The 27,372-nt window shown below is 45.7% G+C and overlaps 2 protein-coding genes across 5 annotated transcripts in view; one reads left to right on the forward strand and one right to left on the reverse strand.

Moving 5' to 3' along the window:
- Positions 1-17,144, reverse strand: part of ZNF664 (zinc finger protein 664) — a 36,557-nt gene extending 19,413 nt beyond the window's left edge. For 2 of the 3 annotated variants that reach the window (XM_064272092.1, XM_064272094.1), the window contains exons 1-2: positions 17,066-17,144; positions 16,428-16,561 (exon numbers count right to left, since the gene is read on the reverse strand). The gene's annotated coding sequence lies outside the window, so the exon portion shown is untranslated. Of the gene's footprint in view, positions 1-11,939; positions 16,562-17,065 lie in introns of all 3 variants that reach the window. The other variant, XM_064272095.1, reaches the window with a different exon arrangement.
- A 324-nt stretch (positions 17,145-17,468) lies between these two features.
- CCDC92 (coiled-coil domain containing 92) overlaps positions 17,469-27,372 on the forward strand; it is a 43,510-nt gene continuing 33,606 nt past the window's right edge. Inside the window, exon 1 of one of the 2 annotated variants that reach the window (XM_064272097.1) lies at positions 17,469-17,544. The gene's annotated coding sequence lies outside the window, so the exon portion shown is untranslated. Of the gene's footprint in view, positions 17,545-17,742; positions 17,861-27,372 lie in introns of those variants that run through there. The other variant, XM_064272096.1, reaches the window with a different exon arrangement.

The raw sequence follows: 27,372 nt of genomic DNA on the forward strand, positions 1-27,372 counted from the left end.
CTTCCTCAAGTGGCCAGTCTTTCACCACTGGGCTGGGGGAGGACTCCTGCTCTGCAGTCAAGCAGGAACTGAGCGGGGAAGGGACGTGAAACAAGCACAGGACCCTTGGGTGGGATTCGCTCTGATCCTTAGTGAGGTCTGCTCTCCTCTACCAGACCTGTGGAAACCCTGGTGGCTTAGTGGTTAAGTGCTATGGCTGCCAACCAAAGGGTCGGCAGTTCAAATTCACTAGGCTCTCCTTGGAAACTCTGTGGGGCAGTTCTACTCTGTCCTATAGGGTCACTATGAGTTGGAGTCGACTCGACGGCACTGGGTTTGGGTTTTTTTTTTTTTTGGTTTACTAGACCTGCTTCCTCCTTCCAGAACTGTAGTACAAAGAGCCAAAAGGACAGAAGGGCAGGTCTGGGCCTAGGAGAAAAATGAGCAGAGTCTGGAAAGCTCACACCACCCTTAAAAGAAATGCCTAAAGGCCCATGTGGCCCAGCCTAGCTAACTAAAGGAAGAAGGTAGACTGGGCCTGAAAGCCTGCAGAGAAAGAAAAAAGCAGGTATTTAGCAGGACTGTCCTCAGTTATGTTAGGATAGGAGGAGTCACGGCAGTTGGCGGATCAAAGTGTTAGGGATCTGGGATGCTGACTATTTTATACCTGGGTCACAACCCAGAACTTGTACTGTTTTACAAAAGAAAGAGAGTCTGTACAGGTGAGACAGGAAGCTCAAAGTGCCAGAGCAACTGCTTTCTTGTAGCCAAAGAATCATACAGATATGACGAGAATTCTAAAATGGAAGCAGACTGCCACATCTTTCTCCTGTGGAGCAGCTGGTGGGTTCCAACTGCCAACCTTGCAGTTAGCAGCTGAGAGCCTAACCGTTGTGCCACCAGAGCTCCTTAAACTTGGATAGAATCTGGTAATTAGAGTCCGGTATTAGCACGGCTCAAAATTCATCCCAATCCACCTCAAAAAGGGCCAGGGAAAGGCTACAACAAACTATGCAGAACTCCAGTGAGCAGGGTTCTGACCTGGTGGCATTGGCACTGGTGGCCGATGCAGTGCTATTTTTGGAAATACATGGTATCAATGGCTAATACCAAAATGGGCCAGTGGTCTCAGCACACACCCCTCTCTTCCAGGTACCCCAGAGGGAAACATTAACAGGACCAAACTAGAAATGCCGACCACACGGACACTGTTGGAGCAGACTGTGACTCCACGAGCCAGGCCACAGCACACAGAGAGCTCCCTTCCCCATCTCAGTGGCAACCTTGGGCTTAAGACCAAAGGAAGTACTGGCACGAACAGGAATTCACAAAACACTGGATCTGAGTCTTAGGTCTGACCACCCATAATAAAGAAGGCCAGCCAAGGACAGTCAAGCCAGCACAGGAGAGAAGGGAGTCAGAAAGAGGCAGAGAAGAGAGAACATTTGCCTCTGTGCCAAGGTACACTTGCCCCAGGCCTCCAAAGAGCACAGTGGCTGGAGCCAATCTAGCACGTGAGAGGAGGAAAGAAAAGGGAGAGCCAGTCAGGCGCTTTCCATTCAGGAGCAGCCCCAGACTTACCATTCTGCCCATTTAAAGCCAGGAAAGAGAAAAGACGTCATGCCCCCACATGGGCTACCCTTTTAACTGGGCACAGTAACTAGACACACTGGGATGGAGGCCACGGACATAGCCTTAACCTTCCGGAGGCAACTCTCCCAGACAGGTGGGGAAGGGAGAAGCCCAGGCCCCAAGAAGTCACCGGTGGCTCTGGGGAAACGCTGAGAAGCTGTGTGCTCCTCCTGCAGGCCAACAGAGACCAAGACATGGTTGTTCTTTCTGCTTCCCAGCTACACACGGAAACCACGTAAAAGTTTACCATGTATGTGAATCACGGACACCCAGACTGCATGTGCAACTAGGGCATTTTGGATTCCGGCAAGGACCAAAAAAAAAAGATGAATAAATACCTGTCTTAATAAGGTCTGGAAACTCTGGTGGTGTAGTGGTTAAGTGCTATGGCTGCTAACCAAGAGGTCAGCAGTTCAAATCCGCCAGGTGCTCCTTGGAAACTCTACGGGGCAGTTCTACTCTGTCCTATAGGGTCACTATGAGTCGGAATTGACTCGACGGCAGTGGGTTTGGTTTGGTTGGTTTAATAAGGTCTACGCTATCTTCTTCAGTTAAGCTGAAAAGCAGAAAAACTTATTAAAACAGGTCCCAAGTCCAAAAGCTCAAAGAAAATGACAGGGGAAATGCTGGTGCTGGTAACACCGCAGCTCTCAGAATCAAGTCTGCCCAGAGATAGAAGAGAAACCATAATCCACAGGTGAGGAGGCTTTCAGGAGCTCATGTTTAAGGAGAAGGCTGTTGTTTAGGCCTCAGAAAAACACCAGCCGCTTGAGGTACAAAATCAGCTTTAACAACAACAACAAAAAAGTGTTGCTATCTCAGGGTGGACAGAACAATGGCATGAGGTCAGGACTGAGGTAAGGCACTCAGAGTAGTAGAGGAAAACGGAGATGAGCAAAGTTTCATAACCAACTGATTTACACGAAAAGAAGAAAACGAAACTCCAGAGGAACAAAAGGAGATGTGCAAAGATGCTCCTGTTGTGTTCAGAGTAAGGAAGGTTGTCCAAAGCCTAGAGAATCCAAAAGCCAGATAAAGGTAAGATTTTAAGGGAGAACACATAGTAGGAAGCTTTTCTTCCTCACTGAGCCCCCAAAGGACACACGCTGAGAAAAAGCTCTAGAGACTGCTTTAGTTGAGGAATTCTCCATCTATGACAAGTGGTTAAAGGGGAAAACTTATTGGAGTGACAGAAGTCAAAACCCCAAGATATTCCAAGAGAACAGGCAGAGGCAGGGCCCACAGTGGCTGAAGGGCTACAAGAGTCTTAGAATCCTGGTGGGGTGAAGAAATGCAGAGAGAAAAGTAGATTTGTATCATGGAGACTTTAGGATCCCAAACGGTTTTTGAAGAACTGGCTAGCATAAATGTGGGTAAATCTGCGGCAAAGGACCTCTTTAAAGTGTTGAAGAGCAAAGAGGTCACCTTGAAGACTAAGGTGTGCCTGACCCAAGCCATGGTATTTTCAATTGCATCATATGCACGTGAAAGCTGGACAATGAATAAGGAAGACCGAAGAAGAGTTGACACCTTTGAACTGTGGTGCTGGAGAAGAATATTGAATATACCACGGACTGCCAAAAGAATGAACAAGTCTGTCTTAGAAGAAGTACAACCAGAATGCTCCTTAGAAGCAAGGATGGCGAGACTGCGTCTTACATACTTTGGACATGTTGTCAGCAGGGATCAGTCCCTGGAGGAGGACATCATGCTTGGCAAAGTACAGGGTCAGCAGAAAAGAGGAAGACCCTCAACGAGGTGGACTGACACAGTGGCTGCAACAATGGGCTCAAGCGTAACAACGATTATGAGGATGGCTCAGGACCGGGCAGTGTTTTGTTCTGTTGTGCATAGGGTTGATATGAGTCGGAACCGACTCGACGGCACCTAACGACAACAAGCTAAAAAGACAGGGTAGACTCACTTATATTTCCTTTTTGGGATTCAAGGCACGTAGGGACAAAGAAAGGATGAGACAATCCAAGAAGCCCAGGAAAGGAAAACCCTGGAAATTTGCACAATTTCCCTCCAAGATACAGGACCCCTGATACCATAATTGGCGTCTTGACAGGAACTTTATCAAGATCATAGGTACTGGATACAGGATTTGCTGGAGTCCTAAAAAACGGTCTATAATCAATGATGTTTCTCCTCTTTTTAGTGAAGAGGCAAGACAAAGGACACAGACAGGAGTCAGACCGGATGAATTCATACCCAGGCTATCTGCACAGGAGCTGTGTAACCTTAACCTAAGAGGTTAACAATGAGATAATGGAGATAGTAAAAGCATCTAACCTTACCAGGCCACCTTATAAGGCAGTTTAAAGATTAAATACATTAATGTACAAGAAGTACTGAAATACCACCTGGCAAATTTAAGGGCTCAATAAAGATGAGCTGTCATTTTTCATCCATTACCTATGCCCTCTGCCACATCCTATAATTGCTAAGAGTAGTTTGGGTCTGGATTTCAAGGTCCACTATGGAGTGGGGAGTATTGCTTTTCCTTGGGAGGGATAGGTAGGACCAAGCGGTCACGTGGTCCACGTCGGCCTGGACCCACCCTTGAAGTGACTTAAATATCAAACTGCTGCCAGGTTTACATGTGGATGGGACATTGAGTTGTTTTCCTAAATTCTGTGAATCTGGGGATGGTGATCACCATGTCAGTTTCAGCAGAAATCACTCACATGAGAAGCGGAACCTCACAGGTTACCCTGAGTAACTCTGTACTTTCAGGGGCTAAACAAAACACGATGAAAATGGAAAAGTGAAAATATTTTCAACATATTCAGGGATTTTAGTTTCTCTGTGGGAACGAAAGGCTGACTTAGAAGGAACGCTGTTAACAGGATAGATTTGAGAGGGCAGGAATACATCTGGAGGAATTTCAAATGGTTTTGATATTGCACCAGGTTTTCTCTTCCTCACTGAACTACACAAGCCAATCAAGGTGTGTGCTTTCAAGGGTGGGTCCAGGCCGACGTGGACCACGTGACCGCTTGGTCCTACCTATCCCTCACAGCATGTTAGACCAAGTGCAGACATCTGACCCAAGAGTCACAGTGATATACAATGTGATGTGAAAAAAACTCGCTGTTGAGTTCATTCAACTCATGGAGACCTTACAGGACAGAGTAGAACTGCCCCATAAGGTTTCCAAGGGACAGCTGGTGGATTTGAACTGCCGACCTTTTGGTTAGCAGTTCAGCTCTTAACCACTACGCCACCAGGGCTGTGATGTGGCTTGGAGCCAACAATAAAAGCAAGAAAATTCGATTCCCTTTCTCTCTTGGAAATCTAAACAAATACTGAGAGAAGGAGGTGATTAACAGTGAGAAAGGAAACTGAAAGGTTATGATGCACAATGAGCCTGGAGAGGTCACGAGAAAGTAGAAGTAGAAGCTGTACAGAGAAAATCAAAACCAAACCAAACCCAGTGCCGTCAAGTCGATTCCGACTCATAGCGATCCTATCGGACAGAGCAGAACTGGCCCATAGAGTTTCCAAGGAGCGCCTGGCAGATTCGAACTGCCTACCATTTGGTTAGCAGCTGTAGCTCTTCCACTATGCCACCGGGGTTTCCAAGTACGGAGAAGCTCAATGGAATAAGGAAAGAATAAACCAGATAGCAGCAAGAGGAGAAAAGCACACAAAGGACAGCAGAGATGCACGAGAGACACCGCTGCCCATCAGGAGACTGGGTGGCTTGCCTCTGCGCGGCTGTGCCCGTCACAGCTCCCCAGCCCAGGCACATCCTTGCAACAAACCCCCTTTTTCTTAAAATGCTCTGAATGGATCCCAGTTCCTTGCCACAAAAAAGTCCTAACTAAAACAGCTACTTCAGCTTCCCTTAGGACGATCTTTCGCAGGAGGCCCTTAGTGCCTCACACAAGCAGATCCCTGGCATGTCCACCCCCTCCAGGCATGCCCTGCCAGGCACAGCCACCGTCCGGCTCCAGCAGGGCAGAGGTGCTCTTTGCTTTGGCAGTAGAGGCATGGTCTCCGGGGCTATGAGCAACTCTGGGGCCTATGAAAACCTTTGAGATCTGAAAAAAAAATTAATAGATGCAAAATATGGAAAGAAAATTGCAAAGTCAAGTGACTAGTATTGTCTACAACTAGTCAAATGAAGGTTAACTCATACAGTTCCATATACGCTCACTTCACATGGGACGTGGGTATATTTTTTCATCTGTTTGCTAGGACATATTAAAGGCCTCCACAGGTAAGAGTGCTGAAGGCCTTCAAAGTTCTTAACACCAATCCTGCAGCAATGGGCATGTCTGGGCTTAAGCTGGGGCCTGCCCACCTCTTGCCTAAATTTACATTTTACTGAGCAGCCCACAGTTAGAAATCAATCCCCATCTCCTTAATCTAAACATACTGGTATTTTAGCACTTCTAACATTAGGAGTCTATTCTCTTTTCTCAATGAAATATTTTAAACAGGTGAAGCCAAATAACTTCTATTAGTCATACCCACTGGTCTTATCAAAAAGAAAAAATAAACTTATTCATGATAGCAAATGGTCCCATACGTTTACAGGATTTAGTTTTTGATACCCCCACGTGTCTGTCAGCTTGTCGTACCGTGGGGGCCTGCGTGCTGCTGTGATGCTGCAGGCTATGGCACCAGTATTCAGATACCAGCAGGGTCAAGCATAACAATTGTAAGGATGGCGCAGGAATGGGCAGTGTTTCGTTCTGTGGGACATAGGGTCGCTAGGAGTCAGAACCGATTCGAGACACCTAACAACAACTGTTTTCGATATCTGTCTGAATAATAAAATGTTGGTCACACGCACGATCTCATTCCTTGTGCCAGATCCCCCTCGAATGTCACAAATAGAGCCAAACTTCTACTTGGGCACACTCTCGATCTGTGAGATAAAGAGGAGGTGGCACAAAGACACAGAGAACTTTAATCTTATACCCTTAGATGATGGTGTTAAAAAGGAAAAAGCAAATTCTCTATCGTCCTTGCTGACTATAGCTCTAACTTCACGTGCACAGACAAGCTCCCACCTGTTCTCGGGCGCCAGCTCCGACCCTCCGAGCTCTGATCAACCCGCTCCTCCTGCTTCACCGCCGACCTTCTTGCACACCTAACGCCTTCTGTTACACCCCCCGCACAGCCATTCCTTTCTGCTTGCCCCCTCCCAGCATGTCTACAAAACTGCTCCCATTGATGGGACCTCCTCCTTGTCACATCCCAAGGCCTTTCCTCAGGTCTCATCTCTTACTTTCAAGTCAGAAACCACTAACACTTCTGGAGACCCTAGTTTATTCAGGTCTCCTGGGCCGCCAGTTGACTATACTTTCCTCATCCTCCTCTCCCCTTTCTAAGTACACTTGTTATTAGAGGATACCTTCTAAATACAGGTATCCTCTAATATGGTATGTCCAGGCTCCATTTTTAAGCTCAACTACCTCCTCGGTTTGAAGGGTCGTTTCCATGGTGGTAATGCCACATTATCTCATAACTAGTCCTGCGTTCTTGCCTGCATCTCCAACTGCCTCAAGGAGTATTTCCCTCTCATTCCATGGTGAACTGAAAACTTCTATTCTGCCATTATTCAAAATTCCTATAAAAGGCACCATCTTCCCTCAACAAGGCTCCCAGGCTAGGAACTTTAAAGCTATCTTTCTCCTCTACCCACCTACCCCCTCCCCACCCCATCACACACCTTTCAACTTTGTTCTTTCTCTGTACATGTTTTTCTCATCAGCATTTAAATACAATGCAAGTCTCTCCTATCTAAAGGAAAATACTACTTAACTCTACGCCTTCTCTAGCTACGAAGTACTCTGACACTTTTCTTCACCCAGATTTCTCAATTCTCCCTATTTTCACTGCTTCACCTCCCATTCATTCCTCATCCCACCACCACACCACTGAAGTTCCTCTAAGGCCTGCTTCCTCTTCATCAAATCACAGGGTTACTGTCACTCTTTACCCGACTTGGTGCTACCAACCACACTCCGGTGGCTCCTCTGTGACTCCTTTTCCGTATGTGAACCCCGTATTCTCAGCTGGCCCCGTGAGTCCTGTTCCTCTGTAAACACTGGTATTCCTCTGGGTTCCTTCTTGCCTCTCCTCTATGCTCAATATACACCCAGGCCAGTTTCACCAACTAGTCTACTGGATCTCATCTCTGGTTGTTAAAGGAGTCTGGGTTTTCGGTGCTCACAAGGCCTCCAGAGGGCACTCACACACCTGCTCAGAAACCTTCGTGACTACTAAATTATTACAGCCTGACTTTCACAGTGGATTGATTACCACTTCTAACTAGCTGCCAAGCTTCATGAAAACATAAGCCTGCTTTGTGTAGATTCCCTGATGCTAATGGAGTCTGTGGGCTTAACAAAAAGGTCCTAATCCTATGATAATAGAGGTAGTGATAAGTTACCGAATATTGGCTAACTGACAACCTGACAAGTTTTCTAGCTGATGGTGAATACTTTAAACCAGTGAAAGTCTTAAATCCTTCAGGCTCCATCGTATACATATTTGAGTTACACATCTAGATGGACATAAGGGGTTGACTCTGCAGCAGAAAAGCAGTTCCGATGACTTTTGAGTCATCATATCATTCACCTAAGAGGCAGAATTTATAATCTTTGGGAAAGAGGTTTGCTCTGGTTCCAGCAACAGCTCCCTCACAAGACCTGCCACAATGCCATGCGATGTGCCGCAAAGTAAGACAGGGAAGTGACCTATGATTATTTTATGAACCTGCAAGGGCATGAAAAATAAATGAGCTCTAGGACAGCCACACTGACTTTCTTCTCTCGGGTGACACGAGAGTCCCTGCATACACCAGAGCACTAGAAGAAAGGTGTGGAAATGCTTTGCTGTCACGAAGTCATACACATCACCGCCTTTTCCAAATTAACCTTTAGATGCTTCTGATAAATCTCCTGAGGCAGATTTATTTTTTAAAAATTTCTCTTCTTCCTACTGTGTACAAACAAATATCCGCTACAGCCACTGACCACCTGTCTTGTGAATCTTTCACCTGGAGCACCTGTGGTACTACTCCTAACCTAGGCTGAAGGACTTCAGTTTGCCAAATCTCATTTTGCTCCTTATCTCTTTTTCATCTCTCTGAACCATCTGACACCGTCCCTGCCTCGTGCTGAACCTTCACCCCTAGCTGGCGGGATAGCATTCTCTCACGAGCGCCGTCTTCTGCAATCACCTCTCAGCCAGCCCACGTGCTCGTGCACACTGTTAAGTGAATCTGCTCCTGTAGGCCCTACAACAGTGAATGGAATAGCAGTGGACGTGCGGTCTAAGCTGGGTCCTTCACTTCTCTTCCCTGGGAATTGGGAAGTGGGAAGACTGGGGTCTATAAAGTGAGATGCTGACTACAGTGACCACTCGGGGGTCATGTGTGTTACAGGTGTCTAGATAGAGGAGCAGAAGCCCAGGGCGGACGTGCAGTGAGAGGGAGAGGCAGGAGAGACGATGGCACAGAGTGCAGCTGCCCAGGCTCCTGCCTGCTTTCAGATACTAGCAGCCCCAGCCCATGGCATACGTGAAACCCCCTTCACGTATGCCATCCCAAAGGGGTTTTCTTCAAATGCACTCTGAACATTCTCCATCCTCTCTAATGAATCCCCCGTTGCCTTTGCAGGCTTGTTCCTCCCTGTCCTTCCTTCCGTGTTCATGAGCCCCAGGTTCTGGTTTGAGCCTCTTCTTTCTCATTTTGCTCTACTTGTTCTCACCCATGCCCAGGGCTTCCACTACCAGCTATGTGGCAACAACCTCAAATCTACAATCGTCCTTCTAAAGGCCAGTGGGCAGGCCCACGTGGATGCCAGCCCAGGGCACTACTCTGCCGAGTTCATGGCCAACTACTCAGTAGTATTCTGAGAGTAAAATGACTGACAAGAGGATCACCGAATCCCTTCACTGAAAGCCCCACCATCTGCTCAGAGGTAGAGCCTAGTCCAATGAGCCCCAAAGACAAGGACGGTATTACCCAAAGTCAGGGTCAGCGAGTGTTACATAATTCCATGTGAAAGACATTAACGACGCAGCCTCAGCTGGACAGATACGCCAATCTGGAACAACTGGGAGATGTACAATTGCATCCTAGGGAAGATGTGTCACGTAGAAACCCTGATGTTAGTAATGGATCCGTGCGCAGCACCCGGTCATTCACACGACGACGTATGTTTGCGTTATCCTCCTCAAGTCGTCTTCTGGAAACATCCACATGTCTGACACGCCTTCAAATCTGCACGTGCGAAACAGAATCCACCATCTCCTCACCAAAGCCAGCTCCTCCTACTGTATTCCCCCACACGATAAACGGGACCACCAGTCATCCAAATGCGTTCTAAAAGCGCGGCTCAAAAAACGTTCACGTCCTAGTTCCGGTACACGCTTCAGAGCACGCTTCAATATCTGACAGGGCAAATCTATTCAAAAAGGTAGGCTGACGCCTATCAGCCACGCTAACGTACGTCCTAGGTATAACGTACTTTGTAAAATTCAACATTCATTACAAATTTAATACACATAATCTTGGAAGATATAAAAAAGGAGATTTTTTAAAATCACCAAATATCCAACCAGCTAAAATTCACAATTCTCAAGATTTTCACCTAATTTCTTTCAGACATTTTTCCATTCATAGGTTGTATGGGCAGGTTGTTAGGGTTTTTGTTAACAGTTTAATCATACCGGGTGTGCTACTCTGTAGCCTGATCTTCTTCTCCGTAAGCATTTTAATACATTTTCTTCATAAACGTCATTTTTAATGGCCATATAATACCCTACCCAGTGGATGTACAACTTACTTAACCATCCTGTAACCGCAGCTTTAAAAATAATATACATCTTTTTCTGCATGAAGTTTTTTCTGTATTTAAAAATACTTCTTTATGATGGGTCTCTAGATAGTTACATTAAAAAGAGGAACATGGATACTCGTAAGGCTCTTGAAACATATGGCCGATGTAACGCAAGCGCATGTCATTTTTACCACATCCTCATTAACTACGAGGTACTATACTTTCTGAGAGCCTACATTTAGATCTTTATTAAACTGGTAAGTAACAAATTTTAACATCTTAATGACAAAAGTAAATGAAACGATGCAAAAGCCCGTGAAATAAACAAATAAGAGTCTCTCCTATGCTTTTTCTGGAGACACTCACAATAGGGCTGCCATGTGCCTCCCTTTACACATTTTTCTATTCTTATTCAGAACACATACACCCCCAATCATTTTGTTTTCTCTCTTCCAAAAATGGGATTAAACTTGCTTTTCTGGCTCAATAATACATTCCAGACATGCATCCAGTCTACGTCAGTAACACAAACCTACATCTCTTTTTAAAAGCTCACAATATCCCACAGAGTTTATTTATATATGGTTATGTTCAATGTATCTTCGTTATATATGATACTGCAACAGACCTCATTCATACTAACTTCTGTACACCTGTGAGAACATCACACCTAGGCCAAGGCATAGGTGCTTTTTTTTTTTTAATTGTACTTTAGATGAAGGTTTACAGAACAAACTAGATTCTCATTAAAGTTAGCACACATATTGTTTTATGACACTGGTTACCAACCTCACAACATGTCAACACTCTGCCTTCTCGACCTTGGGTTCCCTATTACCAGCTTTCCTGTCCCCTCCTGCCTTCTCGTCCTTGCCCCTGGGCTGGTGTGCCCCTCTAGTCTCATTTTGTTTTATGGGCCTGTCTAATCTTTGGCTAAAGAGTGAACCTCGGGAATGACTTTATTACTGTGCTAAAAGGGCGTCCAGGGGCCATACTTTCGGGGTTTCTCCACTCTCTGTCAGGCCAGTAAGTCTGGTGCATTTTTTGTTTTTTTGATAGCTTCTGATAAATTGCTACCTCAACAGGTTAAATCAACTCTATGTTGCCAACAATGTACTGGATTTTTCTTATATCCTTGAATTAAAAAAAATTTTTTTGCTTGATAACCTTCCCCCTCGAACCAAAATCTAGTTGTTTTAACTTCCATTTCCCTAATCACAGTGAGGTTGAACCTCTCCATTGCTTTGACACTTTCATTTCTTTAAGAACTATTCAAACCCTTGATTCATTTTTTAATCGTGTGAATTCTAGTCAGCCTTTCTGTTTATGCATGCTGCATAAATTTTTTCTCCCAGTCTGTCACTTTGTAATGTCTTTTGTCACACAGAAATATCAATTTTGATAACCGTCAATTTTATCCTTTATGATTTCGGGTGTCGGGCTTACCTAAATGGCCTATCCAAAGCAGGTATTTTCCATATACTCCCCTATGTAGTATGCCCTTTTATTGTCTTCTAATACCTTTATAGTTGGGGTCTGTGTGCACGTGTTTTCTGTTGTTGTTGTTGTTGTTAGCTCTTTAATCCATCTAGAAGTTATCTTGAATATGGTGAAGTAGGGTCTTCCTTCCCAAATGAAGAGACATTTATTCCTATATAATTTATTGAAAAATCATTTCGCAACTGTTTCAAAATATCAACTTTATCATATGCTAAATTCCCAAACGAAAAGTCTGTTACTGGATTCTATTTTTGTTCCGTTTATCAATTTCTCTCTTAAGCTCACCGTTTATATTACTGTAGCATTACAGTACATCTTAATACCTGGTGCACCAAATCCTCTCACACTATTTTTCCATTTGAAAAATTTCTGGACCATTCTAGCACATTTACTTTTCCAGATGAATTTTAGAAGCAATCTGTCGAGTGTCCAAAAAATTACCACTGGCATTTCAATCGGAATACACTGAAATTAAAGTTAAATTTGGAAAGCACTCTGTCCTTACAATGATGTCTTCCCACCCAGGAACATGTTATGCCTGCCCATTGTTTAGGTTGGCTTTTAAATCCTTTAGGTAAAGGTTTTCACTTTTCTTCATAATGCTTTTATATACTTTTTATGTCTTATTCCTAAATGTTTTCTATTTTCGCTGCCATTGAAAATAGAACATACTTTTCTATAGAATTAACTAATCGTTCTGATTATTAGTGAGATTTAACAACTTTTCAAATGTTTATCCAATTATATTTCTATCCAGTGAACTATCTATAACCACTTGCATATGGATTTTCAGTATTTTCTTCATTGATTTGTATGCGTTCTTTACATACGGAAGATGTGAACTCTTCGCTTATCATTTGTCACAAATATTTTCCTACTTTGTGGTTTGGCTTTTAATCCTGGGATTGTGTTTTCCTTTTCTTCTTAAAAAAGTTTTACATTTTCACGTAGTCTAATACACTGGGTCTTACAATTATTTTCTCCAGTGTTTCTAATAGTAGCAACTAATAATAGATTTAAGTGCCCCTTACGTGCCAGAGCCTTTATCCTTACCGCCACAACACCTGCACAGTGGGTATTATTTTCCTCACTTAAAAAAGAAAAAAAAAATCTGCAGCACAGAAGGGCTCAGAAGTCTGTTCAATGGTACACTGCTAATACTATAAAGAAAAAAGGACTTCAGTTCGGATATACCTGATTGCAAAGCTCTGTCCATGTCAGCACGCAAACTTCTCTTTCCAGATGTTTAATAAATATTTACTCCCGTTTTCTCTACAAGTTTTGATGCACTCACAATGATCAATCACTTACTACATTCCCACATATCATAGTTTATTTCTGGGGTGCTGGATAGGTTCCAGTGACCTGTATAGATACTCTTAAGCCAGTAGGGCACTGTTCTAATGAACGTGGCTCTATCACACATGTAAATATTAGGTAGTGATTATCCCACCCACAATTACTCCTAATAATCGTCAAGTTCACCCAAAAATAGACATCGTCATAGCATTCAAAGGTCACATTCAGGAATATGGCCTGTCTTTCTACTTAGGATACGCTTTCATGTCTTTCAGGAAATGTTCATAGTCTTCATCGTGTACCATGTACTTATCTGGATAAGGTTGTACCTAAGTGTTTTATGCCTTTTGTTCCACTGTGATCAGAGCATGCATTTCTTCTTTTTTATATCTTCTGTCAGGTTATTTTTGGTAGTCAGAAAGCTATTCGTATTATCTATACATAGGTGCCCGGACACGTTATCATTTTGTCTGGTCTAATCATTCCTGTCATTCTTTTGTTTTCCCAGCAACACCATCTACAAATATTTCCCTAATTTTCATTTTTCATTTCTTTCCTCCCTTACTTGTATTTCACGTATCACTGTTTTGAAGTTATATAAACTATGTAAAAGAACATCCCCGTTTTAACTTGACTCTGATACTTTTAAGTACAGCTGCCGACCTTTTGGTTAGCAGCCTTATTGCTTAACCACTGCACCACCAGGGCTCCCAAAGTATAATGTGGACAACTAGGTTAACATGTGTTTTAAAGTTCTGCGTAAGAAAAGAAAAAGCCTTTGTATTCCTACTTCTTAAAAAATGAGAAACTAGTATTTAATTTTTAATCAAACACCTGTTTTGACCTTAGTTAAGCTGGTACAGTGACTTCAATTGAACCACAAGGAAAAGACCACCTGAAATGACCTACTAACTAGTCTCCCCACTTCTACTCTGCACCCCCACCGTACCCCCGCCATTCTGCATGTAGCAGCTGGAGCGGTTGTTTAAAATGCAAATCTGATTATCTTAGTGCCCTACTTAAAATCCAACCCCTGTACTGATTTCCCATTTCCCTCAGGATAAAATACATCCCTAACATGCCCTACAAGACCCTACATGATCTGGCCCCCTGCCTAGCCCCACTTCCCCCTCACTCCCTAACAACTAGCCACAAGTCATTCTTCCATTCCTGGAATGGGCTAAGCGTTCCCCCTTCAAGGCCTTCCCACATGCTGTTCTCTGCCTGGAAAATTACCCCCGCTTCACTCCACCCTAACACCTACTCATCCTTCCCATCTCCGCTTAAATCTTATTTTCGAAAAGAAGTCTTTCCTGGGCTCCCTCTCCAAAATCTAAAATTCGGTGCCCTTTTAATACTCTTCCCAGCGGGCCTCACTTCACTGTCACAGCAAGATATCACAGTTTGTGATTATACACGCAGTCATGTGACTGTTCTTCATTCTCCCCACAAGTTATCAACTCCAAAAGGACAGGGAAATTGTTGATTCTGTCGGCCACCCTAGAGACACTCAAATATTTCTGAAAGAAAAATACCTACAAAGCCCTGAATTGTACCTAAAACCTTAAAATGTTAGTCATCATCATTCAATCAATATTTAAATGGCTAAAACTCTTTCTGGCACTGCCTACAAATTCAGCGAGAGTCCATTTTACCTGAAGGACAAAAAAGCTAACCTGAATCTGCCACTGCCACAAAGAAAATACACACACACATTCATATCACTAGGACATAAGTTTCATTTAAATGCTGCAATGAGAGTTTTATCTAGTTTTCAATTTGCTGACACATTTATTCAAAGTCGACTAGTTTATATGCCTTATTTTTAAGGCATGTAAAGCACTAAGAAAGATATGCTTTGTACAGTATTCTTCTAAAAGCTTAATATGTTGTCAGTACTTGACAGAAATTAATTATAATAAAATCCTGAGTTAAAAAGCATTCAAAGCTGACTATCTCTTGCCTTCTGTAATATGCACACCGGGTCAAAAAACAAGATATAAATTATATTGCAAACAACACGTTTCGGATCACAAAGGGTAATAAAACCAATATTTATGTACCACTTCACATTTTACAAGGCACTTTCACACACATCATATCATTGAACTCTGAAAAAGACAGAATATGTACTATAACCGTTTCTAGAAGCGAAAAAACTGAGGCATAGAGTGATTAAGTGTCCTCTCCAAGGTCACAAGGCTTGTTACGTGGTAGAGTCACAACTACAATGGGGCAGGGGGAGGGGGAGGAGGCACTTGCAAATTTCTTAAGCAAAGACAGCTTCCCTCATAATCACCTAGTCTCTAATTAGAATAGATCTGTGACCCTTTCGCTAAAATCTAACTCCACCAGAGAACATCAACAAAAAGCTGTTTTAAATACAAAATTAAAACTTAAACTGCCATCTATCAGGAAATGGCTAAATAAACTATGGTATACCCAAACTATGGAACACGATGCAGCAGCTCTTAAAAATGAGTTAAAGCATCAAATGCTAAAATTTAAAGAGTATACTCGTACTTGCTAAAACAGTAAAATACAAGTAAGCGCACATGAATATGTACGTAAAACTGTTTTAAAAGATCTAGAAAAAGAACAGTGGTTATCTTTGGAGAGGAGAGAGGAAACAGAGAGGGGCTGGCAAAGACTTTAGCCATCTCTGTGGTGTTTTAATTCCTACAAAAGAAATGTGCCACTTCTCTAACTTCATTTTAAAAATTTAAATGGACCTGTGGGTAGAACAAGCAGCTCATTTTCCCGCTCTAGAAAGCTAGCAGGGACTCCTCTAAAATTTAGAGAGCAAATATATAAACAAAAACCTTGCCATCCTGTGAAAAAACTACTAAGTGTCTAAATATCAAAAGCGTTCCTTGCAAAAGGCTAGAGCTTAGAAATATTTTCTAAATATCTGGTCTCCTTTGTTGCAACAAGACACCCATGAAAAATCACCTAGAGCTGTGCAGAGCAGGCTCCGAGGAAGATGCAGTTGTTGGGAGTTGGGCAAGAAAGGTTTCACAAAGGAGCTGAGTTTTGCGGGAAACGAGTGATGGTTTGGCAGAGCGATGGGGGGAGACGAATGCAGATGGGATGTGTCCGGGGGTGCAGAGAGGGAGTGAGGCAGAAGCCAGGGACGGTGAGAAGAGCGCACTCCCGTCCTGCGGGAGGACAGGACGCCTCCGGGTGTGGGGGCGGACAGGGGCCGTTTACCTGGGGGGACTCCGGCCCGGGTCGTGGTCAGACAATGGAGGCGTCCAGCGGCCGCGGCGTCCTGCGCTGGGGGCGCGGGGGGTTCCTCATCACCTGCGCGGGGCGCTCGGCCGGCTCCGCTGGCATGGAAGGCGCTGGGGAGAGGACAACATCACACCATGCAGCGCGCCTCTCCGCAGCCCCGGCTCCCCGATCCCGCGGCGCGGCCCTGACCGCCTCCCCAGGGACCCGCCTGGACCGGCTCCAAGGCGCGGCTGCTCCCCTTCCCGCGGCTCACAACAATGGGCCCGGCCGGAGTCCGGCTCCCGCGGGGCCGCCCGGCCTCGCCCTGCCCGCTGCCCATCCCTCGCCCGCTCCCGGCCGCCCGGCGCCGTGGGCCCGGGGCCGTGTCTGCAGGCCCTGCCTGGAGGCGGCGTCTCTGCCCGGGGCCCGCGCGGGGCCGGCGGCCGCGAGGAGCGGCCCTGACCTTCCCCGCCGGTCCCTGAGGCCGCCGCCGCGCGAGGCCGATCCCCGGTGATGGGTTGTTTTTCTTTCTTTAATCCACTCATTCTCTCTGCGAGCCCGCGCCCCTGCCCCCCACCCCGCCTCCGGCCGGGAGATAAATAAAGAGGCCGCATCCCGGCCGCCCGAGAACTCACTCCGACTGCGGGTTGAAGCGCCCCAGGCCGCGGGCTCCGCGCACCCACCCTCCCGCTCCTCTGGGGACACCTCACAGGTGCGCCTCCGAGCCGCGCGCGCGCGCTCCGCACACCCAGACGCCTCTGGGGAACGGCGCGCGTGCGCACGCACGAGGCCGGCCAGCCCCGGGGGACCCGGCGCCGCACGCATGCGCGCCGCCCGGCGCTCGCCCCCGCCCCCGCCCCCGCTCTCCGCCCGCGCGCGCCCTGGGCCCGGCCCAGGCCGGCCCCGCCGCTCCCCAGCCCCCACCGCCCGGCGCGCGCTCCGGCTCGCTCCCTCGCTCCTCCCTCCCCCCTCGCGTTACCCGGGGCAACTGCAGTGCGGCCGCACCTGAGCTGTGCGCCTGCGTCCCACCGGCCAGACCCTCCCTTCCCCTCGGCCCGCTCCCCCGCCCCGCCAAAGCTGGGGTGAGGGGGAGCCGTCGCCCCCTCCCCGCAAAGTGAGTATCGATCCGCGCCCCGCCCGCCCAGCAGACAGACCGAGACCCGCCGCCGCGCCGGCGCCTCAGCCGCCCGCCGGTCAGCGCGGCCAGGCCTCGGCGCCGCGGCCCGCTCCCAGGGTGCACCGCGCCGGCGCTCGGGGGGGAGCGGGATGCGCTCGGCAGGCGGCGCCCACTGACCTCCCTCGGCGGCCGGCGGGGAGGCCGGACCCGAGCAGCCCCGCCCATGGGCGCCGGCCCCCGCTGCCGCCCGCGGGCCGGGACGACCAGGCCGAGGGGGGGAGCCGCCTGAGGACCGCGGCGTCCGCGCCCGCAGGTGAGGCGGGGCCCGAGGAGTGCGACGTCCGGCCCCACTCACCTGGCGGCACCTGCGGGAGGTTCTCCGGGCGCGGGCGGGGGCGGCGGCACCTGTCGGGGACAGGAAAGGACTTGGATGATGTGGCCAGCCCTGGGTGCTGGGGGCCGGGGGTCGCCTGCAGCCCACCCCATGGCGCTTGGCGTGGGGAGGGGAGTCTCCGGCACCGAGACGACTCGGAGGAGAACCGAGCGATGGCAAGCGGGGCCGAGGGGAGGCGCAGCGACCCCGGCCGGCCGCCCGTTCTGGGTAGGGGGCGTCCCCGCCAGGGCTGCAGTCCGGGGCGCGGAGCCTCTCCCGGCGCGCCCCGGCCAATCCGACGGGGGAGGAGAGGCGGCCGGGGCTGCCCCTGCCAGCGGGCCTGGGTGGGACAGCGGGGCGCGGATCCGCATTGCAGGTGCACGGGGAGTGCCCCGGGGCCTGGCCCGGCTTTGTCTGGGACGCTGTGGGGAGGAGGCCGTCGCTCGTGACCACCCTGGGGACGGTAGAGACCCTCCCCGCTAAGTTGCGTTGTCTCTAGTCCTGCTAACTTCCCTGCGTGAGTACCCCACCTTACAGCCCTTTACCGAGGCTGTGATGGAGGATTTCGTTCACCCCAAACGACGATTCGCTTGTGATGCATGAAACTAGGCGTAAACGGGCAAATCTGCAGCCGAGCCCTGCAGCCTTAGGGGCTGAGCGGCCGTCTGCTGCTGGGAGCGACGCTGGTCTAACTTGGGGTTTAGTGCGGACCTGTCTGGCTTAGTGGCAAGCTTTGATGTTTAGCAGTATGCTCTATTCCAAAATGAGGTGGCTTAAGAGAGAAAAAAAAAACTACGTAAATTTAGGTTGCAGTAATCCGTCGTATCACAAAATCCAAGCTACCCAGCTGGAATACCTTCATATATTACGCCATTTCCAGAAACCTGTACGAGTGTTAAAACTAAAATCGCTGTTTTAAGACTTCTGCGATTGAAATTTAGAGTATTGTTTTAACAGAATGGTTTGTTGTTGTTGTTGTTGTTCTGTTCGGCACAATCAAGAATTCCCCTGCATTTTCTCGCCGTTGAATTGTAGAAGAAAGGATGCTAACATTTTATGTGACTTTTACCTCCAAAGATGTTTTGAAATTTGTATATTTCCTTGAGCTAAACATTTATGCGACATATTTTTGGAAGAATGCTTTTGGGCTTCTGATACATAATGAAAAGCCTTAAAATAGTTTCCATTCATCCGGATGGTGTTTTAATTACTCAGTATATTTAATTTAGACATATTTAAAATTTAAAGTACAGGGCAGTTATTTGTGTGTAACAGATTTTTATCGTGACACATGTAAATACATCGGTCTTAGCAAACAGGATTCTTGGAAATTAGATATTTTTATTGTTAACTTTTTGAAAAATTACTCTTTTTACTGAAAATAGGAGGTCATTCATCTTGAGTTCTTAACTCTCATTTGTCCTTCCTTTCTTAGATACATTCATTTTAACATCATCATTACCTGATTGGTGGGATACATTTGCAACAGTGTTGATGGTTTTAAGAAATATTTGTCTATTATAGAGCATTTTCCCTTATTTCTGGCAAAGCATAGACCTTTTTTTTTTTAATCGGGAATGGGTAAGCCATAAATAGTTCTTAATGCATAGTAGGCACACATGTTTCCTAACTAAAATTAATTATATCTACCAAATTGCATTACCGTCCTTCCAAGGGCAGGGACTGTGTGCCTTTAATATACTTTATATACACACACCAAGAGCACAATAAATGTTTGAGTCACATTGTAAGTTCTAGACTGGTAAGGTAGGTGCTGGCTTAATGACACTGATTTTCCCATCTTCAGGTTTGATGTTTCAATGTACAGAAAGGTTTGAGCAAAGTCCTCATTGTCTTCAGATATTTGAAGATTCATCCATGCAGCAAAGAGATTATATTTATTTAGAATATTTCCTGAGTATAGAGGAGGACAAGTGGTAGTTACAGGAAGACAGTTTTCAACCTGATATAAAATCATAGGTAACTTATGATAAGAAGCTGCAGCTGTGGGAAGAAGGGGCTGCTCCTTCCCTGGGGGGGAGGTTCCCTATAAGCCATTCCCACTTGGCAGGAATGGCTACTTGGAAGCATCACCTGGAGCTGGGTGGGATGTAGTAGCAGATCCCAAGAGGGCAGCATTGGAGTCCCCGTTACAGATGGATTGAAGGACTTCTGCATTTCCCTTCTAGCTCTGTGATTCTTTTTTATTTCTTTTGCTGGCTGCTACAGTTGTGGGCATAACAATGTCCCCAGACACCTACCTGAGCCTGTGGAAGCTTTTTACTTGGGTGGAGGCCAACCTGGCATCAGAGATTATTCTAAACCTCCTTTACATTTGTATGGGGTCCTCCAGGTAATAAAGTACTCTCACATTCAATGTGTTGTTTAAAAAGACTCTTTTTAATTAAAAAGACTTTTTAATTATAAATGATTTGTATGTCTTCCTGTGGCTTTTATTTTCTACAGTAAACATTTAATCAAAAGGAAGGTTACTGTTTTTTGTTTTTTTTTTTTTCCTGTGAAGGCAAGCAGAGGGAGTTTTTTTTTTTTTTGAAAGCTGTTTTTAAAAATGGAATGATGTCAGTCATTCTTTTTGAGAGTCAGCAAGTTGTGAAGGTGAATGGATTTTTCTGTCTTAGCTGAAAATGTTTACAAAAAGGCACTGGTTAAAGGCAGCTTCTTGTGCCTGCTCTGCACTTTAGTGCCTATTTATTTCATTACTCAAACATGACTCACATTTGACATCAAAAAGTCCAGTCATACAATAGATAAGTGGTAACTTTGGTGAAGGGTAAAACTACACAATACTGGGAAGCCAGCACAACTTGTATAAGGCAAGGTCATGGACGCTCAATAGACACGTCCGAACTCCCTGAGGGACGGAATTACTGGGCTGAGGGCTTGTGGGAACCATGGTCTCAGGGAACATCTAGCTCAATTGGCATAACATAGTTTATAAAAAAAATGTTCCACATTGTACTTTGGTGAGTAGCATCTTGGGTCTTAAAACCCTGTGAGCGGCCATTTAAGATACTGCACTGCTCTCACCCCTTTGGGAGCAAGGGAGAATGAAGAAAACTAAAGACACGAGGGAAAGATTAGTCCAAAGAACTAATGGACCACAACTACCACACCCTCCACCAGACTGAGTCCAGTACAACTAAACTAGATAGAGCCCGGGTACCACCACTGACTGCTCTGACAGAAATCACAACGGAGGGTCCCAGACATAACTGGAGAAAAGTGTAGAACAAAATTCTAACTCATAAAAAAAGAGCAGACTTACTGGCCTGACAGAGACTGGAGAAACCCTGAGAGTATGACCCCCGGACACCCTTACAGCTCAGTAATGAAGTCACTCCTGAGGTTCACGCTTCAGCCAAAGATTAGACAGGCTCGTAAAACAAAATGAGACTAGAGGGACATATCAGCCCAGGAGCAAGGAGGAGAAGGCAGGAGGGGACAGGAAAGCTGGTGATAAGGAACCCAAGGTCGAGTGTTGACATGTTGTGGGGTTGTTAACCAATGTCATAAAACCATATGTGTATTGTTTAATGAAAAGCTAGCGTGTTCTGTAAATCTTCATCTAAAGTACAATAAAAAAAAAGTCCAGTCATACAATAGATACGTGGTAACTTTGGTGAAGGGTAAGGCAGTACACAATACTGGGGGAGCCAGCACAGCTTGTCCAAGGCAAGGTCATGGAAGCTTCATAGACATCCAAACTCCCTGAGGGATGGAATTCTGGACTGAGGGCTGTGGGAACCATGGTCTCGGGGAACATCTAGCTCAATTGGCATAACATAGTTTGTAAAGAAAATGTTCTACATTCTACTTTGGTGAGTAGCGTCTGGGGTCTTAAAAGTCTGTGAGCGGCTTTCTAAGATACTCTACTGGCCTCACCCCTTCGGGAGCAAGGGAGAACAAAGAAAACTAAAGATACAAGGGAAAGATTATCCAAAGGACTAATGGACCACAGCTACCACAGCCTCCACCAGACTGAATCTAGTATAACTAGATGGTACCCAGCTACCACCACTGACTGCTCTGACAGAGATCCCAATAGAGGGTCCCGGACAGAGCTGGAGAAAAATGTAGAACAAAATTCTAACTCACAAAAAAAGACCAGACTTTTTGACCTGACAGAGACTGGAGAAACTCCCAGAATATGACCCCGGATAGCCTTTTTGCTCAGTAATGAATTCACACCCAAGATTTACCATTCAGCCAAAGATTAGACAGGCCCATAAAATGAAACGAGACTAAAGGGGCACAGCAGCCCAGGGACAAGGACTAGGAGGCAGGAAGGAATAGGAAAGCTGGTAATAGGGAACCCAAGGTCGAGAATGGAGTATGTTGACATGTTGTGGGGTTGGTAAGCAGTGTCATAAAACAATATGTGTACTATTTAATGAGAAGCTAGTTTGTTCTGTTAATCTTCATCTAAACTACAATAAAAAAAAAAAAAGTGCAGTCATAGACACCGACAGTAAATTGCATTAGACATTCAGTATACTTACATTGTTTTTAAATCTATGCTGGCAGCTTGAGGTAAAACAAAGCTGAAGAGAACGAGAGTTAGAGTATATACTGAGATGATTTGTTTAACTGGAACTTTGTGTGTGAAAAAGAAAAAGATACTTCCTATTAGCACTAAGGCAACCTTGGGGTTTTGTGCTTCTCAACAATGGGAAGAATGATCCGTCCTGTATAACAAAGGTTAGACTACTGCCTAACAATGGCGGTAAATTTATCAGGTGGGTAGGTGGGCTGCCCAAGAGAAGAGCAGAGTTTCCTGTGACCAACAGGAGTACCCAATAAACGTTCTGTACACAGGATTTAGGAGCCCTGGTAGTGCAGTGGTTAAGCTCTCAACTGCTAACCTAGAATTCAGTGGCTCGAATCCATTGTGCAGCTTCTCGAGAGAAAAGACTTGGTGATCTGCTCCCATAAAGATTAAACCCTAGCAAACCCTATGGGGCAGTTCTACTCTGACCCGTGGGGTCTCTATGAGTGGGAATTGACTTGACAGCACACAGCAACAAACACAGGATTTAACTGGAGTATAGTGCTAATGAGACCACTTGAGCTAAACCAGTATCTGACCTCTCCAATTAAGGAAGAAGTCAAAAAAAAAAAAAATCTGAATTAATATGTATATGTACTTAAAGTTTTTTACAAACTTTTTAAAATAGTTCCTGTCTTGTTCTTTAGCAGATGCGGTTGTTTGTTTTTGTGCCTGTACACACCCCACCAGCTGAATGTGGGTGTGATAATTCACCTAAGACAAGGATTCTCAAACTTTGTTTGAACAAGGACGTTATTGTTTATTTATACTTTATGCGTGAAGGGAAAAGAGAGGGGAATATCAAGTTCTTCTGGCCAACCAAGAAATAAGAGAGTTCTGCAAGTATTTATTCCTTCAGAAAAAAGATTGCAGATGCTACTATAAATATTATCAGAACAACCAATTATCAAGTAAGGCAACCAGTTAGAAAAGCAGACTGTTTAGAGATTAAAGGTTACATTTTACAGCTCCTGGCCCCGCTCTGAAGTCCAGCTATCTTAAAAGACTGCTTTGTTAATCAGGAAACAAGAGTGTGTTTTTACAGAAGTCTCCCCACTAGGCAGCAGTCTGAGGCTGATATTTCCGTGATTATCCTCAGTTTACTACCTTATCAGAAAGAACCTTATGATGCAAGGCGTGTCTGCTCTTCTGGAGGGGAAGAGGGAATAAATTTTCTCCTTATTTCTGCAATTCTTAATACTAGCAGAGTTCTCAAGACTAAAAAAAAAAAAAAAAAAAGACTAGGTAGTGAAATTTCACCGGTTAACAGACAAACCAGACAATAAGAGGAGGCCTGAGAAGCTTACAATGGGGGGAGGAGGAATAGAGCAGAAGAAGCCCTTTAATAAACGGAATATGAGCTATTTAGTGCTCTGCTTCTCCGGTGTTTCTCTTTGTTGCCTCTTTGGCAGCACTGAAGGTATTAAATTTAGATTTGCACAGCATCCATTATCCGCTGTCTTCCCATCTTACCAGCCTGTCCCTAAATGCATCGTGTGCGCTTCGTGTTTACTCTGCAGGCGAGAGAATCTGTGAGGCGTCCTTTCAAGCCCGTCTTCTTATGTCGCGTTGCTTATGCACTGATAACTGTGTGTAAGTGATAATTCCCAGTGTCGTTACAGTACAGTCTTACAGGTCCGCGTTCTATCTAGAAATGAGTGGCATTATATGCTGAGAGGGCCATTTTTGGTGTAACAGACTGTGGGTAAAACTGCTGTTCAGCTCCATCACTGTCATAGCATCACGATTCAGGGGTCCAGGGATCTTTCTGATGGGGTGACGAACTAATGAGGTATGAGGTTAGCCTCCTCTCAGACCTCAACATTGAAAGTGGCTCTCCAGCGGTTAAGCAAAGAAACCCAGGTGAGAGGCACTGGTGATATTTCTCCCTCAGTGGCTTGTGACATGTGAGAGCAGCTCAGGTTTAGGGACATTCTAAGTCTTGTATGTTGATAAGATGAATAAAAGTCGTTTATTTTTTAATTGTCCTCACGTAGGCAAGAATTTTAAAAAGCGGGTTATTTCGGTAGGTAGGTAGGTTATCGAGAAGGTGGATCTTTATCTTGGCAGTGAATCACCTTTATCTTTCGATTAGTCCCACGACCAGACCAGAAAGTTCCGGGGGAGCAGAGCAGCAGCTTTTGGCCCTTGAAGTACTTGCTGGCTGACATGAACTGTCGCCGTGGGGTTGAGGGTGTGGGAGGGTCGGCGGAGGGAAAAAGGATGTGTAAACCTGCTCAGTCTCAGCATCAGGTCTCAAGTGAGGAGTTATTTTCCACCAGGAAAGTGGTCAGGTCAGTTTTTGGTAGAATGAGGGATAGTAGGCTGTCATCTTAGGCCTCGGTTCAGAGGTAACCAAGGTCAAAACCTTGAGTTTGAGGGCAAAGGCAGGTTTCTTAGAGAAGACAAAGTGAAAGTCTAAGTAGGAACAAATAAAGTTAGAAGTGACATCCTGGTGGCAGTTAGGTTAAATGCTTTCTCTTTGGAAATTTTCTAGTGTCTCATCCATAGTTGCAGGGTGAAACTGGGGGCAGTTTTGAATGGTCGTTGACTAATTCTAGGTCACATTGACTTTCACTTGTCTGGGGATGTGACCAGGACCTTCCTGTGTCATTTTGTCATCCTGAGTCTGAAACTCAAGGGGGAAGTAGATGGATGATCTCTGCGCCTTGGAGAAAAACTGAGTTTACCCAGAAGTGGTGAAGCATTTGAGGCCAGACTCTTCCTCCGGGAGTTGTGAGTCCTTGGCGTTTGACTTCAGTATTGGTAGCCAGCACAACTGCCAAGCCCCTCTCAGGAAGGGCGAAGTGGTATTTTGGCCGTGGAACCTTAGTGTGAACCTAGTTGTCCAGGCTTCTCGCACCTGGGAATGAGATGCATCAACCAAGTCAGTGAGATCTCCTAGGATTAGTCAACGGCTGTCAAAATTGGCCCTAGTTCCACCCTATGGATGAGATGCTAGAATTGATCAGTGCTTCCCAGTGATAGAACACATCTCCAGTCATGTCCTGCCATTGCGGGAATAACCAGGAGTCTCATAAGCCTACTCATTAAGCTTCAAGGTGAAAGAGGCCCCAGGCGGCGGTTTGTTAAAACACCCATGTGCATAATCTGTAGGGACCGCGTCTGGCCGCTTGTCTGCAGTTTCTGCAACCTCCTGCCAGCTTACCTTTCACCGTTCCGTTTTGACATGCTACAGCCTCTTCTAATTCTGCTTGAGACAGTGAGGGCAGGGACGATTGTGTAGGACTCTGGAGGTTTAGTTGCAGACTGGCCTGTAAATTGTGGACTTGTACTATCAACGGAGACATTTCATGTGCTAGACCTGGAAATAAAGTACTTCAAAAGTCTTTCTGACAGTCACGTGGGCATCTTCTACTCGGAGTAAAATCACTACAACATCCCCACGAGAACCATTTCCTCGTTTGAGTAAGATTACCCAGAACATATTTACTAATGCCCCCCACCAAGAGGATAATACGCTGCTCTCCGTCCTAGTGGTTTTTTCCAACAAGGTGACCCTGACCATAGGCCAGCTCATACAGTACCGCTGAGCAACGCTGGGGCATTCCGAGCATTCTCCTTATTGAATTGTCCCTGAATCCCTTTCCATTGTGTGCAATGAGCCATGGGACACATGAGCACGCTGGGAAGTACATCCTTTGGAGCTCCCAAGGCGCTGTCTGGGGATGCCAAAGGTACTCTGCTTGGAAGGACTCCCTCCTGAGGCCCCTTACACATGGGGCCTGACCTGGAGGAGGACACCACAGGGAAGAGCTGCTGGGGGAGCTGGTCACCTGAGCAGGACGAAGAGCTATGGATGGCCTTGACCACATCCTTAACAGAGGAAGAATATTTCTAAAACAGCCCCAACGGAAGGAAACACGAGAACCACTAGAAATGGGAGCTCTTCCCCAAGCTAGGAGCCCTCATCGTTTTCACAGTTGCCGATAGTCAGAATGAGTGAGAAAAAAGAATAACAAAGATTACGTAGTCGAGTGAGGGCAGTAAGTTTATCAACTGGACAGAATATATGGTTCAGTCAGGAGAGGCTTTCCTTCCTCATGTTGATGACAGATTGCACATCAGAGACCAGTTTTCTTTCCTGTGATCGGCTCCTTTCTGCTCAGTTATATGCACTTTGTTATAGACTAGCTTTTACATACCTTGTCACACGCATACATACCTACGTAGTCATCCCACATAGTTGACAGCATATCACTTAAAAAAGATCTAAAATTGTGGTTTTTGAGTTTTATCAAGCATATCAGATGTCCATCAGTTGGTTTTATCATCTTAATTTGAGCTTTAGGAACAGATTTCAAAAATGCCTAGTATGGGGTTCGTGCTAGGATAATTTATCTCTATTTGAATTTTAATTTCTTAAAACATTACCAAAAATGACGAAGAGAAACCAGATAACTGGGAGCTCCTAAAAATCAAACACCTATGCTCATCTAAAGACTTCACCAAAAGAGTAAAAAGACCGCCTACAGATTGGGAAAGAATTTTCAGCTATGACATCTCCGACTGGCGCCTCATCTCTAAAATCTGTATGATTCTGTTAAAACTCAACCACAAAAAGACAAACAACCCAATCAAAAAGTGGGCAAAGGATATGAACACACACTTCACTAAAGAAGATATTCAGGCAGCTAACAGACGTGAGAAAATGCTGTCGATCATTAGCCATTAGAGAAACGCAAATTAAAACTACGATGAGATTCCATCTCACTCCAACAAGGCTGGCATTAATCCAAAAAACACAATAAATATTGGAGAGGCTGCAGAGAGATTGGAACTCTTACATACTGCTGGTGGGAATGTAAAATGATACAACCACTTTGGAAATCTATCTGGCGTTTTCTTAAACAGTTAGGAATAG

Source organism: Loxodonta africana, chromosome 19 (genome assembly GCF_030014295.1).
Source record: "Loxodonta africana isolate mLoxAfr1 chromosome 19, mLoxAfr1.hap2, whole genome shotgun sequence".
Classification (NCBI taxonomy): domain Eukaryota; kingdom Metazoa; phylum Chordata; class Mammalia; order Proboscidea; family Elephantidae; genus Loxodonta; species Loxodonta africana.